The sequence below is a fragment of the Hyla sarda genome, chromosome 11 (assembly GCF_029499605.1).
Source record: "Hyla sarda isolate aHylSar1 chromosome 11, aHylSar1.hap1, whole genome shotgun sequence".
Taxonomy (NCBI): Eukaryota; Metazoa; Chordata; class Amphibia; order Anura; family Hylidae; genus Hyla; species Hyla sarda.
In genome coordinates, this window is record NC_079199.1 from 34,364,113 (window position 1) to 34,378,546 (window position 14,434).

The following is a 14,434-nucleotide window of genomic DNA, read 5'->3' on the forward strand; positions in this document are numbered from 1 at the left end:
GATTCTGCTTCTCCTGAAGTCAAGTGTTCCAGTGTTTGTCCAGAGCATAAGAGGCCAAAAGTCCTGCAGCCACAAGTTGGTCATCAGTAAGTCAAGTCATCTTACTGTGGTGAGCCACACTGAATGGTGGGACCACGGGGTGTAGCGGTGTAGGTGGATGGGGCAGATGGTATTAACCCCAGGGGCAAGGTGTTATTAACCCCTAATGTTTGTGACGCCAGAGTGGCTTTTGGGTATCAGGAACCACCCAAACGATATCTCTGCTATCCCAATGGCTAGGCAGTGAAATGAGAGTCCACAACCAGGTTATGGTTTAACGGATGCTTTACAGAGGTCAGACAGTTGTTATAGTCTCTACAGCTCAGCCAGAATCCCAGAGAGGTGGCCAGGAACATAGAAGGACCGCGTAGCTTGCTGGGCCAAATTATACTTGTAATGGACTTTAGATGATTGACTTTAGGCTCGACTGGACTGTAGGTAGCGACAGCAGACATAGACTTGACTTACTGGAAATGACTGTAGATTTGAGGCCTTCCAGGTAGCTGGACACTAGCACTGAGACATCTGGTCTTGACTGTACCCCCAATAGAAAGCAAAGAGAAAAGAGACAAGAATTGTAATGGTCGCCCCCTTATAAAGGGGGGCTGAGCCAAAGCCCATAGGTCAAGCTGTGGGTCATGTGTTAAGCTGATGACTCTCTGGGTAACCTAAACATAACATGTGACATCTCAAAGGTCCTTTTAGACAATTACATTAGTTCTCCAAAGGTCCTTTATACTGTCTATACATTACATACTGACTATATACCTATTACAATAAATAACATGGTACCAACAGCAGGGGAGACACTGCAGGAAAGCCCCCAGGTCACTGGGGGGACTCAACCTGATAGGGCCTAAGTGTAGTACAGGACTATGTTCTGTACTGAGACATTACATTACTATCAGTCACCATCTCTACACAGTCAAGTCCAGCTGTAGTCACCGTAGCCTGCAGTAAAGTCAGTCTAACTACTGCAAGTCCCAGCAAGCCTGCAAGGTCCCCCTGTGCCACTGGTCACCTCCCTGAGATATTTGGCTGTACTACAAAGACTATATCACCTGTCTTGCCTCAGTAAAGCTGACATTATCCTTAATCTGGCGTTGGTGTCTTCATTGCCCCTGCCTAATCCAGGATCAGCGGTATTACCTTCGGGTGGTTAAGGCTAAACCACGCCCTGGCGTCACGACAAGAAGGGATTAATACCATCTGTCCCTTGGGCCATAACATCTGCCCTGCATCTACCCTGCACCTCACACCCCGTCACCACACGATAGACTAGTGTTTCTCAGCCTGGGTGCCTCTAGCTGTTGTAAAACCATAGCTTCTAGAACGCCCAGGCACATGCTGAGAATTTGCAACAGCTGGAGACACATCGGTTGGAAATACTGCTATAGACCTAGAGTTGTGCACCATGTTATAGGTTCAAGTGCAAAATTGTCTGATGGCAGAATAAGTCCACATTGTCTACTTACTCTGCACTTGTGCTCCCTGAGGACCATACTGGAGGACTCTACATGCACTACTTACTTTGACAGATCAAGTGCATGTATAAAGTACTGCAAAAATTACCCTTAGACTGAGTTGATGTTAGGCTAACTTGATTTTTTTTTCGGGCAGTTTTTGGATATCTGCCACTGCAGTTTTTGAGCCAAAGCCAGAAATGTATTCAAAAGGAATAGGACATTTAAAGGAAGGACTTACACTTCTCCTCCCTTATGGATCCACTTCTGACTTTGGCTTAAAAACTGCTGTGGCAGATATCCAAAAACTGACAGAAAAAAAAAAAAGTGGAAACTAATAGGGCAACTTTAAATATACTTGTTTTTTTAAAAGCAGTACAATAATGGAAAAGCATGTAAAGATGGCTATCATTTTAATCATATTGACCCACAGAATAAAGAAAACATGGCAGTGTTACCATAAAGTACACTGTGTAAAAATGTTACCCCCCAAAAGTTGCTAAATTGTGGTCTTCTTTTTAATTTCCCAACAAAATATTTTTTTCCATACATTTTATGGTAAAATGAAAGGTGTCATTACAAAGTACAATTGGTCACACAAAAAACAAGCCCTCACATGGGTCTGTGGATGAAAAAAAAGTTATTTTTATGGTGCGGAGGAAAAATGAAAATTCAAATATAAAACCTCACCCCCACACAATGTCTGTTACTGGTCCAACACTGGTTAGGCAGCAATATATGAGCTGTAATTGAATTGTTCCATTGACCTGCTGTGTGTATGTATGTGTGTGTATGTATATAATTTCTATGGTGTAAATGCACACTGCTCCCTATGCCCCCCCCCCCACCCCCAATGCTTTACTCTGTTACTTTTTTCTCCTATTATATGCTCATTGTACTGTGACAGCCTGGGGAATGTAGGGTATGGGGAGTATAGCTGTGCGGTAATTAAAGGGTGCTTGTTAACCCTTGATATTCGTGACGCCAGGGTGCGGGCTCCTCAGTAATGCTTGTCCTACCGTCACCCTTCCCAAGAGCGATAGGGAGGTAGATAATAATAGAATGTCCACAACCGGAGAGTTTTCTGAAACAGGTATAACTTTTACTGAAGATTTTCTGCAAGCTTCATAAACTGAACTGTCTCTATGCATACAACTGCTTTCTCTGGAGATTGACAAAGGTTGGGACTTTAGCAATTTATAGTCTTTAGGTATTAGGCGCTGTTCCACTGGATTTAGGGGATTTAGTTGCGGTCCAGTAGTCACACTAACATTAGCGGGGGTAGTTTAGAACTCACGGTTTTAGTTTCTGCTGAGGCCGGTAGGTTTTGAGGCCTAGCATGTCTTTGAAAGTTGCGCAAATCCGTCCTGCTAGTCCGGCATCCACGAGAGCAGCAACCCAAGAGAGCGATAATTGGCTACAGCTCCCTTATATGGGCAGGGGCTGGATTAGTGCTAATTGGTCCATACTGATGTCAATCACCATTACAAAGATTTGTGGGTAACACGTGACCCAAGGACCTCCAAAGGTCCTCCAACATATCATAGAGGTTAACATGGTCACATGACCGAAGGTCCTGCGACGCTAAACAAGGTAAGTACTATACATTATATTAGATATACACTATTATTAAATATATACAGTTATTAACATTAAAGAATTAGACCTAAGGAGTGGCGACTAGGGACTGTCCCACCTGAGGAACCCTACCTGAGCGTAGTTTCTCTGACTTTGGGGACCTCTACACTAGGTACGGTATGTAATACAGTACCTGGACACCACAGTACAGAGTTCATAAGTAGCAGACACAGACTTACTATGCATCTGTCAGGACCTGTGATGACTCCTTTAGGCTAGGACTGCTGATGATGTCCTCAAAGGCCCTAAAAGATCCAAAGTAAGTGTGTGCTGTATATGGGCCCTGTGCAACCCGGACAGCTTTAGGGCTATATTCTCACTACAGTATTTTGCTGCGATTTGCTTAAAATTGGGGCAAAATCACAGTGATTTTACCACAATTTAGCACAAATTGCGGCAAAATGCAGTATTGTATGGACCTAAAACTGTTCCATGAGGCCCTGGGCAACTGCCCAGTTGCCATCCCCTATCTAACGCCAGCACTACTGATCGCAGTGATCTATGAGTCACTCTAAATTGTTTTGTTTTTTGTTCTAGAGTATCCGGTAACTTTATCAAGAATGGGGCTCTGAGTCAACATTTGACTTTTTGATGATCTACACCCGGTGCTGACTTCATCCAAAACCTCCTGGTAGACGGATGCGTCGACCCTGGACTTAATGAAGCACAGTGGACCAACACCAGCAGGTAACATGGCTCCCCAAATCATAGTAATTGGGGGGGGGGGGGGCTTTCATGAGCTGTAAGCCATAATCATCACAATTATGGCAAACCATGAGTTTCACCTGTATGTGTTATAGCACCCCGAATTAATTTGGAATCCTACATTGTCTTCAGAAAAAGACCTCCTGGTCAATCCAGCCTGCTTTTATAGGATATCCTTTAGATTCTTTATCTTGGGATACACGTATAGCTTTCCCTGGAAGCTTGTTCCAAGTGTCTATTACTCCTTCAGTAAAATAATAGATTCCACTGTCGTCTTATGACATGTATTGCCTCTGGTATATGCATAAAATTAATATTTACAATGTCAGGAAGTTCAGTCCTGCAAACACCTACCCACATACACATTTTACTTGTACAGTGATCCCTCAACTTACAATGGCCTCAACATACAATAGTTTCAACATGCAATGGTCTTTTCTGGATCATTGTAACTTGAAACCAGACTCAACATACAATGTACGGACAGTCCAGATCTGTGAAACGTGTCAATGGCCGGAAGAACCGACCAATCAGAATGGACATTTACACCTGTACTACTGAAGTGTATGCACTGACTGGTGTCTGGTAGCGCCCCCTACAGTACAGGGAGGTATTACATGTTCTGTACTACTCTTTACTCTTTAGCTGCTCCCAGGTGAGGGCGGCTACATTTTGAATGTTCTGTACATGACCCTGAAGAAGCTCCTGTCCTCTATATAGACCAGTTTTTCCCAACCAGGGTGCCTCCAGCTGTTGCAAAACTACAACTCCCAGCATGCCTGGACAGCCTTTGGCTGTCCAGGCATGCTGGGAGTTGTAGTTTTGCAACATCTGGAGGCACCCTGGATGGGAAACACTGACATAGACAGTGATTTACAGCTTCCAGCAGCTCTTTCTTACTTTTATATGTAAGGACTTGCTTTATCTGTATTAGTTATCTACTTATTTTGGTTTAATCCTCCCATTTTCCTATTTTTGGATGACATTTTGGTGGCTTCAGAACCAATTACCAGGTTTCCATAGAGTTATGGTCTCAACATACAATGGTTTCAACATACAATGGTCGTCCTGGAACCGATTAATATTGTAACTTGAGGGACCACTGTAAATGTAGGCTCCTATTAGAGATGAGCGAACTTACAGTAAATTCGATTGTCACGAACTTCTCGGCTCGGCAGTTGATGTCTTATCCTGCATAATTGAGTTCAGCTTTCAGGTGCTCCGGTGGGCTGGAAAAGGTGGATACAGTCCTAGGAAAGAGTCTCCTAGGACTGTATCCACCTTTTCCAGCCCACGGGAGCACCTGAAAGCTGAACTGATTTATGCAGGATAAGCCATCAACTGCCGAGCCGAGAAGTTCGTGACGAATCGAATTTACTGTAAGTTCGCTCATCTCTAGCTCCTATATTACCGTATTACTGATAGTTTTACACTTTATAATGTCTTTCCCGTATAATCACATTTCAGCTGCATGAAGCCCTTAATACTTACGATACACAACAACCCTAAGAGTTTTAGAGGAGTCTCCTTGTGAGGCATTGCAGGTCTTAAATGATCCAATGGTCGTCTGCTTAAATTCTCAAAATTGTTAAAAAAAAAAATCTCCCTGCCTTAATCTTAATCCTAACCTAAACATGTCAGCATTAATGTAGTTATAGTTGTAAATTCGCACTAATCCTGGTAATCTCGCGTATCAGGGGAAACAATAGGCAGCTGAAGTAGAATACTTTATTATTGCTGAGAACTATTATTATTCAAAGAAATTGTTAGATTAGAAGCTCAGCCCCAGAATAACTGCTAATCCCAAATTATTCCTAAACCATTACTTCTATCTTTCCAATCATAATAATATTATAGTTGGCATCAGCTTTGATACTTTTCTTTACACATTACACTACTGGTATTTTTTGAACTGATACTGGGCCGATTCTATCTTTTCTGCTGCCCAAGGCAAAACCTTAAAAGGGTATTCCAGGAAAAAACTTTTTATATAATATATATATATATATATATATATATATATATATATATCAACTGGCTTCACAAAGTTAAACAGATTTGTAAATTACTTCTATTAAAAAATCTTAATCCTTTCAGTACTTATGAGCTTCTGAAGTTAAGGTTGTTCTTTTCTGTCTAAATCCTCTCTGATGACACCTGTCTCGGGAAACACCCAGTTTAGAAGCAAATCCCCATAGCAAATCTCTTCTAAACTGGGCGTTTCCCGAGACAGGTGTCATCAGAGAGCACTTAGACAGAAAGGAAAAACCTTAACTTCAGAAGCTCATAAGTACTGAAAGGATTAAGATTTTTTAATAGAAGTAATTTACAAATCTGTTAAATTTTCTGGAGCCAGTTGATATATATAAAAAAGTTTTTTCCTGGAATACCCCTTTAAGGCTCTTTTCACACCACGTCAGTGGAGTCCTTTTGCTGTATGTGTCCTGAAATGTCTCGGCATATACAGCCAACATACCCACAGACCCTAATGACGCGTCAGAGGCCAGAAAAGTCAAATTTTTTTGCCTCTCTTTGGGTGTTTCTGGCGGAGTTTGTTTTCTTTCTCTTGGATGGAATAGCTGAACTTTCCGACCTGGCACGTACGGTACATATACGGAGGCAGCAAAGTGATCTTCAGGACTGTCCTCACTGTCACTGCTGCTCCCCGTGACTAGTGTTGAGCGGCATAGGCCATATTCGAATTCGCGAATATTCGCGAATATATGGACGAATATTCGTCATATATTCGCGAATATTCGCATATTCGTTATATTCTCGTTTTATTTTCGCATATACGAAAATTCGCGCATGCGAAAATTGACATATGTGAATATTAGCATATACAAAATTAGCATACGCGAAAATGCGCATATGCGAATTTTCGCACGCCAGTCTCACACAGTAGTATTACAGCCTTCTTTACACCACACAAGCTGGAAGCAGAGAGGGGTGATCACTGTGATGTGTACTGTGAAAAAAAAAACAAAAAAAAAAACGAATATTCGTAATTGCGAATATATAGTGCTATATTCGCGAAATTCACGAATTCGCGAATATGCAATATTCGCGAATAATATTCGAATTGCGAATATTCGTGAGCAACACTACCCGTGACCATCATAGGCTCTTATGGTTCGGTCAGTCTTTTTCACGTTGTGGGACATGGATAAGTACCTGAACAGAAGCAGGGAGCAGAATTCCTCTCCATTACCATGCTCCCAATGGGATGACTGCAGAGCAAAGATGGCGCCCGGTACTACAAGCATTTTATGGCCACTTGCTGGATGGAATGCCTGGACCTGGGGCCCCCGCAATCTCCCTGCTATACCCGGCATTCGTTTAGGGTATCGGGTGCAGTGCCGGAGGCTCGTGACATCACAGCTGTCACGCCCCATCCCGTAGGCTTGCATTGAGGGGGCAGAGCGTGATGTCACACGGGGGCGGAGCCGTGACATCACAATGCTCCGGCCCCGTGATCAACAGTAGTCAGACCCGGAGTGAACACGCTCCGGGGACTGATTTTAACGGGGTGCAGCATGCAAGATCACGGGGGTCCTCAGCGGCTGGGCGCCCACGATCAGGCATCGTATCCCCTATCCTTTGGATAGGGGATAAGATGTCTAAGCACCAGAGTACCCCTTTAACCAGTGCTGGTTCCCTGGTTAGATCCAGGACAAGCAAATGAAATGATTATGGCAATATATTGTTAAGGTGTTTTCTGTCAATGAGACAAGCTCCTTGAGGTCTCCTTTTTGCCATACCTAAAAGGACTTAAGGGATTTTATGTGTTTAACTATGGACCGTCTATAGCAGTATTTCCCAATCAACAGCCACAGGCTGTCAGGACAAGCTGGGAGTTTTGGTTTTGCAACAACTCGAGGTGCACTGGTTGGAAAACATTGCTCTTTAGGCTGGATGTATGGATTTTTTACAAACTGTTGTGACCCTGTAGTATAGCTGTTGTTCTCAACACGTTCTTTCACTTTTTATGGAACACCTTTCTATTTGAGGTTTGGACCTCTCTTTGGCTACTGCTTTGTCTTCATTATTATGTCTGTTTTTTTCTTTCAGATTGTACAAGAGACTGGTAGTCTTTCTTTTGATTGGCATATACTGTACCGTACTCTGGGTGTCAAACTTACTAAAATAAATAAAATTACCCAGGTATACCTAACATGTGAGACTATGTATGACTAATCTCACAAAGTGGCATCTTTCATAGCTTTACAGCGGAGGTATATGCCGGACACCAGTGGTGTGTTTTTGTTTGTTTTTTGCAGATAGTCTGTAGTCTAAAACTGACTGGTTGGCAGTCCACATTTGTCTCCAGACCTTCCTTTTCGATCACTGTGTCAATGGGGCCAGTTGTATGTAACAGAAGACAGTATGACTTACAGCCAGTCCATGGAACATGCAGTTTCTCAGGGATCCTGTAATGGGCTGCATGAGGCGAGATACTTATCTTGCCTCATGATAGGATGGCTGAGCAATTTGATCCATGTCATATGCTCCTGTTATGGATGGCATTAACATAAATCATAGCTATTATGCCATTTTTACATCTGTCAGGGTGAAGTGGAATTTAAAGCAATATCACCAAACAATGGCCATAATACTATAATACTTTCATAAATAGTTCTATGCATAGTCCACATAACACTGTCACTAAGACCACTTCTATAACCCTCAGTAGTCCTCTTATCAGGATGCTCTTCTTAGTTTTAAAGGGTAATGGGATGGTAGGATAAAGTGTAGGTACCATTTAGACCTCTCCTCCTTGTGTCCAGTATGCCCTATTAGTTCTGGACAACTGGTTAAAAGGGCCAGTGGGTGGTAATAATGTGGCTCTCCTGGTACTCCTCATATACTATCTGGTCAATCGACATGGCTCAAACCATCTCCTAATATATCGTTATTTTCCGTTTTAGATTTGCGCTACTCGGTGACAAGTAGCCATACAGCGTAAGATTGTAATTTTGCAAAGTTCCAATGTAGCAGGATGACTTTACAGTTTTGTGTCATAGGAAAAAAATTGCCACATGGCCCTAGCCTAAAGGGCATCTACAGTATATACAAGGTGACAGATCATCACATGGTTATATTTCTATGTGTATCAAATAGTAATATTTGATTATTCACATCATAAGATTACATATTGACATGAAGAGGAAACTGCACAACACATCCTGTATCCTACATCAGTCAGAATAAAGTAAATTTGTTTTTAAATAATAGAGACATGAATAAGTATTATATTAATTGTAGTAAAGGTATTCAATATAAATTATAACATTATTTTAGAATTGTTATTAGTTTTAGTTTTAATGTTTTTGTATTTTTTTTTTCCTTTAGTTTGACTTTGAGTTGATAAAGACCTAAAGTAAAAACTCTAGTTGTCATGCAGAATAAATGTACTAGTCTGTCTCAAAATTTACCAAAATATTTTAAATTGAGTAACTCTTTAACATTCTGTCATCCTATAAATATTTTATAGACATAGATTTCAATGTTTTAATTTACAAATTACAAATTACACTTCTTTCCAGGTGTACAAAAGGGGCAAAATTGTCGCATTGATAGTTGTGCGACTTTTTGTCCTTATGTGATTTTTTAATACATTTTAGAAACTGTCCAGAGCAGGAGAGGTTTGCTATGGGGATTTTCTCCTACTCTGGACAGTTCTTAAAATGGACAGAGGTGTCAGCAGAGAGCACTGTGGTCAGACAGAAAGGAAATCCAAAAAGAAAAGAACTTCCTGTGGAGCAAATAGCAGCTGATAAGTACTGGAAGCATTAAGATTTTTAAATAGAAATAATTTGTAAATGATCTGTTTGACTTTCTTGCACCAGTTGATTTAAAAAAAAAAAAAAAAAGGTTTTCCAGCGGAGTACCCCTTTTAAGAACATGTGTAGTACTAGCTAAACACATACTGATAAATCTCCCCCTTTTTGTTCTTTAGATGATGTGTGTCCATTCATCACTTTTGATTTAAATTTTATTCATACGTATTTATAACCTAAAAAAGTATAGAATGTGGACGTCACTATGTGAACAGGAGGTTATACTATGAACAACTTAAAGGAGTGCTCCGGTGCGCTCAGCCGGAGGCCGTAATCATGATGTCACGGCCACACCCCCTCGTTACATCCCACCACGCCCCCTTCATATCTATGGGAGGGGGCGTGTCTGTCAACACGCCCTCTCCCATAGACATGAATGGAGGTGGCGTGACCATGACGTCACGACCACTGCCGCAAGAACCCGCCATTTGTTTAGAACGATGGGTGCTGCAGGAGATCATGGGGGGGCCCCAGCAGTGGGACTTCCATGATCAGACATCTAATCCCCCCTATCCTTTGGATAGGGGATAAGATGTCTAGCCGTGGAGTACCCTTTTTAAACATCACTTGAATTTCATGCTTAGATATTTCTTCCCTTGTGATGAAACAAAGAAATGAGGTCTTATAAAAATTTTTTTTTTTAATTATGAATAAACCAAAATGAGTGTTAACAGTTCATAACACACCCTTTCCTGACATCACTCATTATTTATTAACAAAAAGTAATGATTGGAGTTCAGTTATTTAATAATAAACAGTGCATGCTTGAATATATATGACATACAATCAATAAGTACGGTGGCTCATTACATGTGGTATGTATATAGATAGATATGTAATAAAGTTCATATTAGCTCACATGGGCATATAGCAATGCACAGCTTTGTCCTCTGATGACTGTCTGCACATACAGTGGGGCAAAAAAGTCAGCCACCAATTGTGCACGTTCTCCCACTTAAAAAGATGAGAGGCCTGTAATATTCATCATATGTATACCTCAACTATGAGAGACATAATGAGAAAAAAAATCCATAAAATCACATTGTGTGATTTTTAAAGAAATTATTTGCTAGTAACTTATTTGTTAATTACATTTGTATGAAGAAAAGAAAGGAAAAACCGTCCACTCACCATATTCGTCTTCTTGCTTTATTGCATAAAATACTCACATAAGAACATAGGGGAGAGGGAAGGAGCTTTGGTTCCGGCCAGAAGAAGCACTTCATTTAGTGCGAAACGGAGCTTGTTGCCGCTTGTTCCCCCTGCTCCTTCCCTCTCCCCTATGTTCTTAAGTGAGTATTTTATGCAATAAAGCAAGAAGACGAATATGGTAAGTGGCCGGTTTTTCTTTTCTTCATATGTGGTGTCCCGGTACCGGATTGCATCAGTTAGCTTGTGGTGAGGTCCCCAAAGTCAGAGTCCCTAGGTATCGGTGGGGTCCTCATCTATAGTTAGCCCCTAGTCACCCCTTTAGTAGTTAAAATTATTCAAATTCTAAGTGTATATATGTATGTAATGTATATTTACCTTGTTGTAGTGTCGCAGGACCTGCGGGTCACGTGCTGCGTTCCAGAACTCTATGGTTTTGTAGTTAAGGACCTTTGGAGGTAGTCAGGTGATCACCCACCATGCAATGTAACGGTGAGTGACAGCTGACATTGGACCAATCCAAAACGGCCCTTCTCCTGCCCATATAAGGGAGCGGCGGCCATTAATCGCTCTCTTGTTCCTGCGCTGCTGATGAGGACGGATCTGCGCAGCTGTCATAAGCACTTGCTAGGGCCTAAGCCTTGCAGCCGCGGCCATCTCTCAAAAACTGTGAGTTACTTCAATCCCTGTTAACTCCGCAAGATCACTGGACCTAAATACTCCATAAATCCAGCGGATCTCTGCAAGAAACCCTAATTCTAATAATTTCTGGATAACTCGATGGTCCTCAGCATCTGTCAATCACTGCCGTGCTGAATAGGGACTTTGTTAATAAGACTGTTGCTGTTATTGGATGTACCACAAATACCTAAGTAAAGTTTCACGCAAGTTCAAGTTCATCTTTGCTGTGGACATTCAGTCATTTATTCACGCACCTATTGTTTCTGGGAAGGGTGGCGATAGCCCGAAGATTTACCTCAGCGTATTAACCCTCACCCTGGCGTTACGAGTGACAAGGGTTGAATTAACCCCTCATATACCAACACAGCAACACCCCATCTACACAACACCCCAAGGCAGATTACCACACATACAAATGTACCTTGCATCTTTTTTGATACCTGAGCACAACCATCATCACACCTGCAAAGCACTTTCTTAATCCAGAGACCGGTGTTCCAATTACTCGCAGTGCCGTAGGAATATCTTTTCTATTTGGTTATTTGTTAATAATATGAACTTTATTGTTATAAAATTATATTAAAGAAGCTATAAGAATATTAAAAAAAAAAGGAGAAACTCTTTCCATTTAATTAGTTGTGAGGCTGCGGTGCAATATTATGGTCTTATGTCATGCAGACATTGCCATAAAACCCTAAGGCCATGTTCACTCAACAGAAATTCTGTGCGGAAATCCACCAGAAAATTCTGCTTGGAAATTCCACACAAATGAATTGAATGGGAATTCCACAGTCCTATTCGCACGGCTGAATTTAAGCTGTGGAAAATCTGCTTTCTGAAAAAACATTGAACAGAATACCGGACAGAATCCCATCTGAAGTCAACGGGGCTTTGAATTTTGGCAGGATTCTGTGCTTTGAGCACACAGAAATTCTGCTGAATTCCGTAAAACTGCAAATTTTGCAGCAAGATGTGCAGCAGAATCCCATTAAAAACAATGGCACTCTGCCCAAGCGGAATACTGCTGGCGGAATGTCTGCAGTGTGAACGAGCCCTTACAAGGGCCAATTATGAGGAATGGATGTTCCTAGACATGGTCTTTTTCCAGTAATCAGCCCATGTAAAGGGACCTTTAAGATGTCTGGACATTTTATTGCGAGATATATAATCTGAAATTGCACACTTTTTTTTTTTTTTAATGATTGTGCAGTTTTTGCGCTAAAGTGGATCCAGCCCCAAAAAAAAGAAAAAAGAAAAAACATTTCCTATTTATTTTGAAACCACACCTGGCTTACGCTAAAAAATGTAATTGAAAACTGCAGTGACTTTTTCCAAATAAACTCTGTGTGTGATTACACCCTAAGGGTCTATTCACACGGCAGAATTTCCGCTTGTGGAATTCCACCTCAAATTAAATCCCATAGACTTCTATGGGATTCTGCACTCCCATTCACACTTTTGAATTTCCGCGTGCGGAAATTCAAACGTGTGAATGGTAGTGCGGAATCCCAAAGAAGTCTATGGGCTTTAATTTGAGGCAAAATTCCGTAAGCGGAAATTCTGCCGTGTGAATGGGAGTGCGCGGCATCCTATAAAAAGTCTATGGGCTTTAATTTGAGGCCCATAGACTTTTGAATAGACCCTTATAACTACTTTTTGAAATGAAAATTTACAACAACCTTAAAGGAGAACTCCGGAATAGGAAAATTATTGTCCATACTGCCGGCAGTAAAAAAAATAAACAGGTACTCGCCGACCACCGTCAGGATCGCGGCTGAGACCGGAGACAGTTATCGGAGGCACCGGGGGAGGGAAGGAAGTTATGTACCTGTATATTTTTTTTTTTACTGCCGGCAGTATGGACAATAATTTTCCTATATCGAAGTTCTCCTTTTAAGTTTTAAAACCATTTAAAACAATGTTAACATTTTGGGATTTAAAAAAAAAAAAATTCTTAAGGTTTAAATAATATCTAATTATTATTTTTGTACTAATCGTATTTTTGCGGGGGCCAAAAGTGGGGACAGTTGGGGCATGTGGTTTTTGTTGTTTTGCTTTGCCAATCAAAAATTGCATCAAAAATTGCATCAAAACTGCACTTGTTTCCAAGGATAAAGTGTGAATCCTGTTCACATTTTGCTTTCTAGAAATCTTCATTTTTGGATGCACTATAATAAGGATGATCCAATTTGGAGGACATCCTCTAATCCACAGCTGAAAAATTCAATGGTGGAGTAGAATCCAATTCACGTGCATTGTACTGTACTTTTTTGCAATTTTTTTTCTTCTTATCTATCTCTCATCTAGCTATTGCTATAAAATATACAGAAAGCTAAAATACAATGCATAAAATACATAATATAATGCAAAATAGATGTCGTCTACAGTAGATCCAGCTGTAGGTTGTGGTGGGTGACCCCTCTACTGGTCCATGGTGCAGGGATTGCGTATTCCGTCTCTATGGGCCCTTTCATTCTGGAGGAGAGCGGCACAATGCAAGGATGAAAACCCTGCAAGATAAACAAAGACATAACTATAGAGCAGACTATAATCATACAGCAAGTGCCAGATAATGGGAATCAGCCCGGGAGAGAGAGAGCATTGTGCCGAGTATCAGTGACAAGGCAGACAGGAGGAGTGGATTAACAAGAAAAGGCCTGAAAGATTTGGTGTTGTTATAGCAACTCCCTCCAATAGCCCTTTTCTGCCCGGCTGCAGAAACACGACTTTAATTAAAGTACAGAACAGGGGGTTTTGTATTCAGCTCCCCAGCCATTTGGTTTAAAAAGGGGTTAATACGTTTCCTACTCCCTTTGATGCATAGAAAAGCATTCGGACACAATACGGGGATTTCCACGCCAAGAACGGCCTATGTTACCTCTCTATCAAATGTAGCATGAAATCACTGGCAGCCATTCC

The 14,434-nt window shown here is 41.2% G+C and overlaps 1 long non-coding RNA gene across 1 annotated transcript in view; it reads left to right on the forward strand.

Annotated features, from left to right (window-relative positions):
* LOC130295032 (uncharacterized) overlaps positions 1-14,434 on the forward strand; it is a 100,334-nt gene that overhangs the window by 18,202 nt on the left and 67,698 nt on the right. The window contains exon 2 of the long non-coding RNA XR_008848676.1: positions 3,678-3,827. This is a non-coding gene — a long non-coding RNA (uncharacterized LOC130295032). The remainder of the gene's footprint in view (positions 1-3,677; positions 3,828-14,434) is intronic.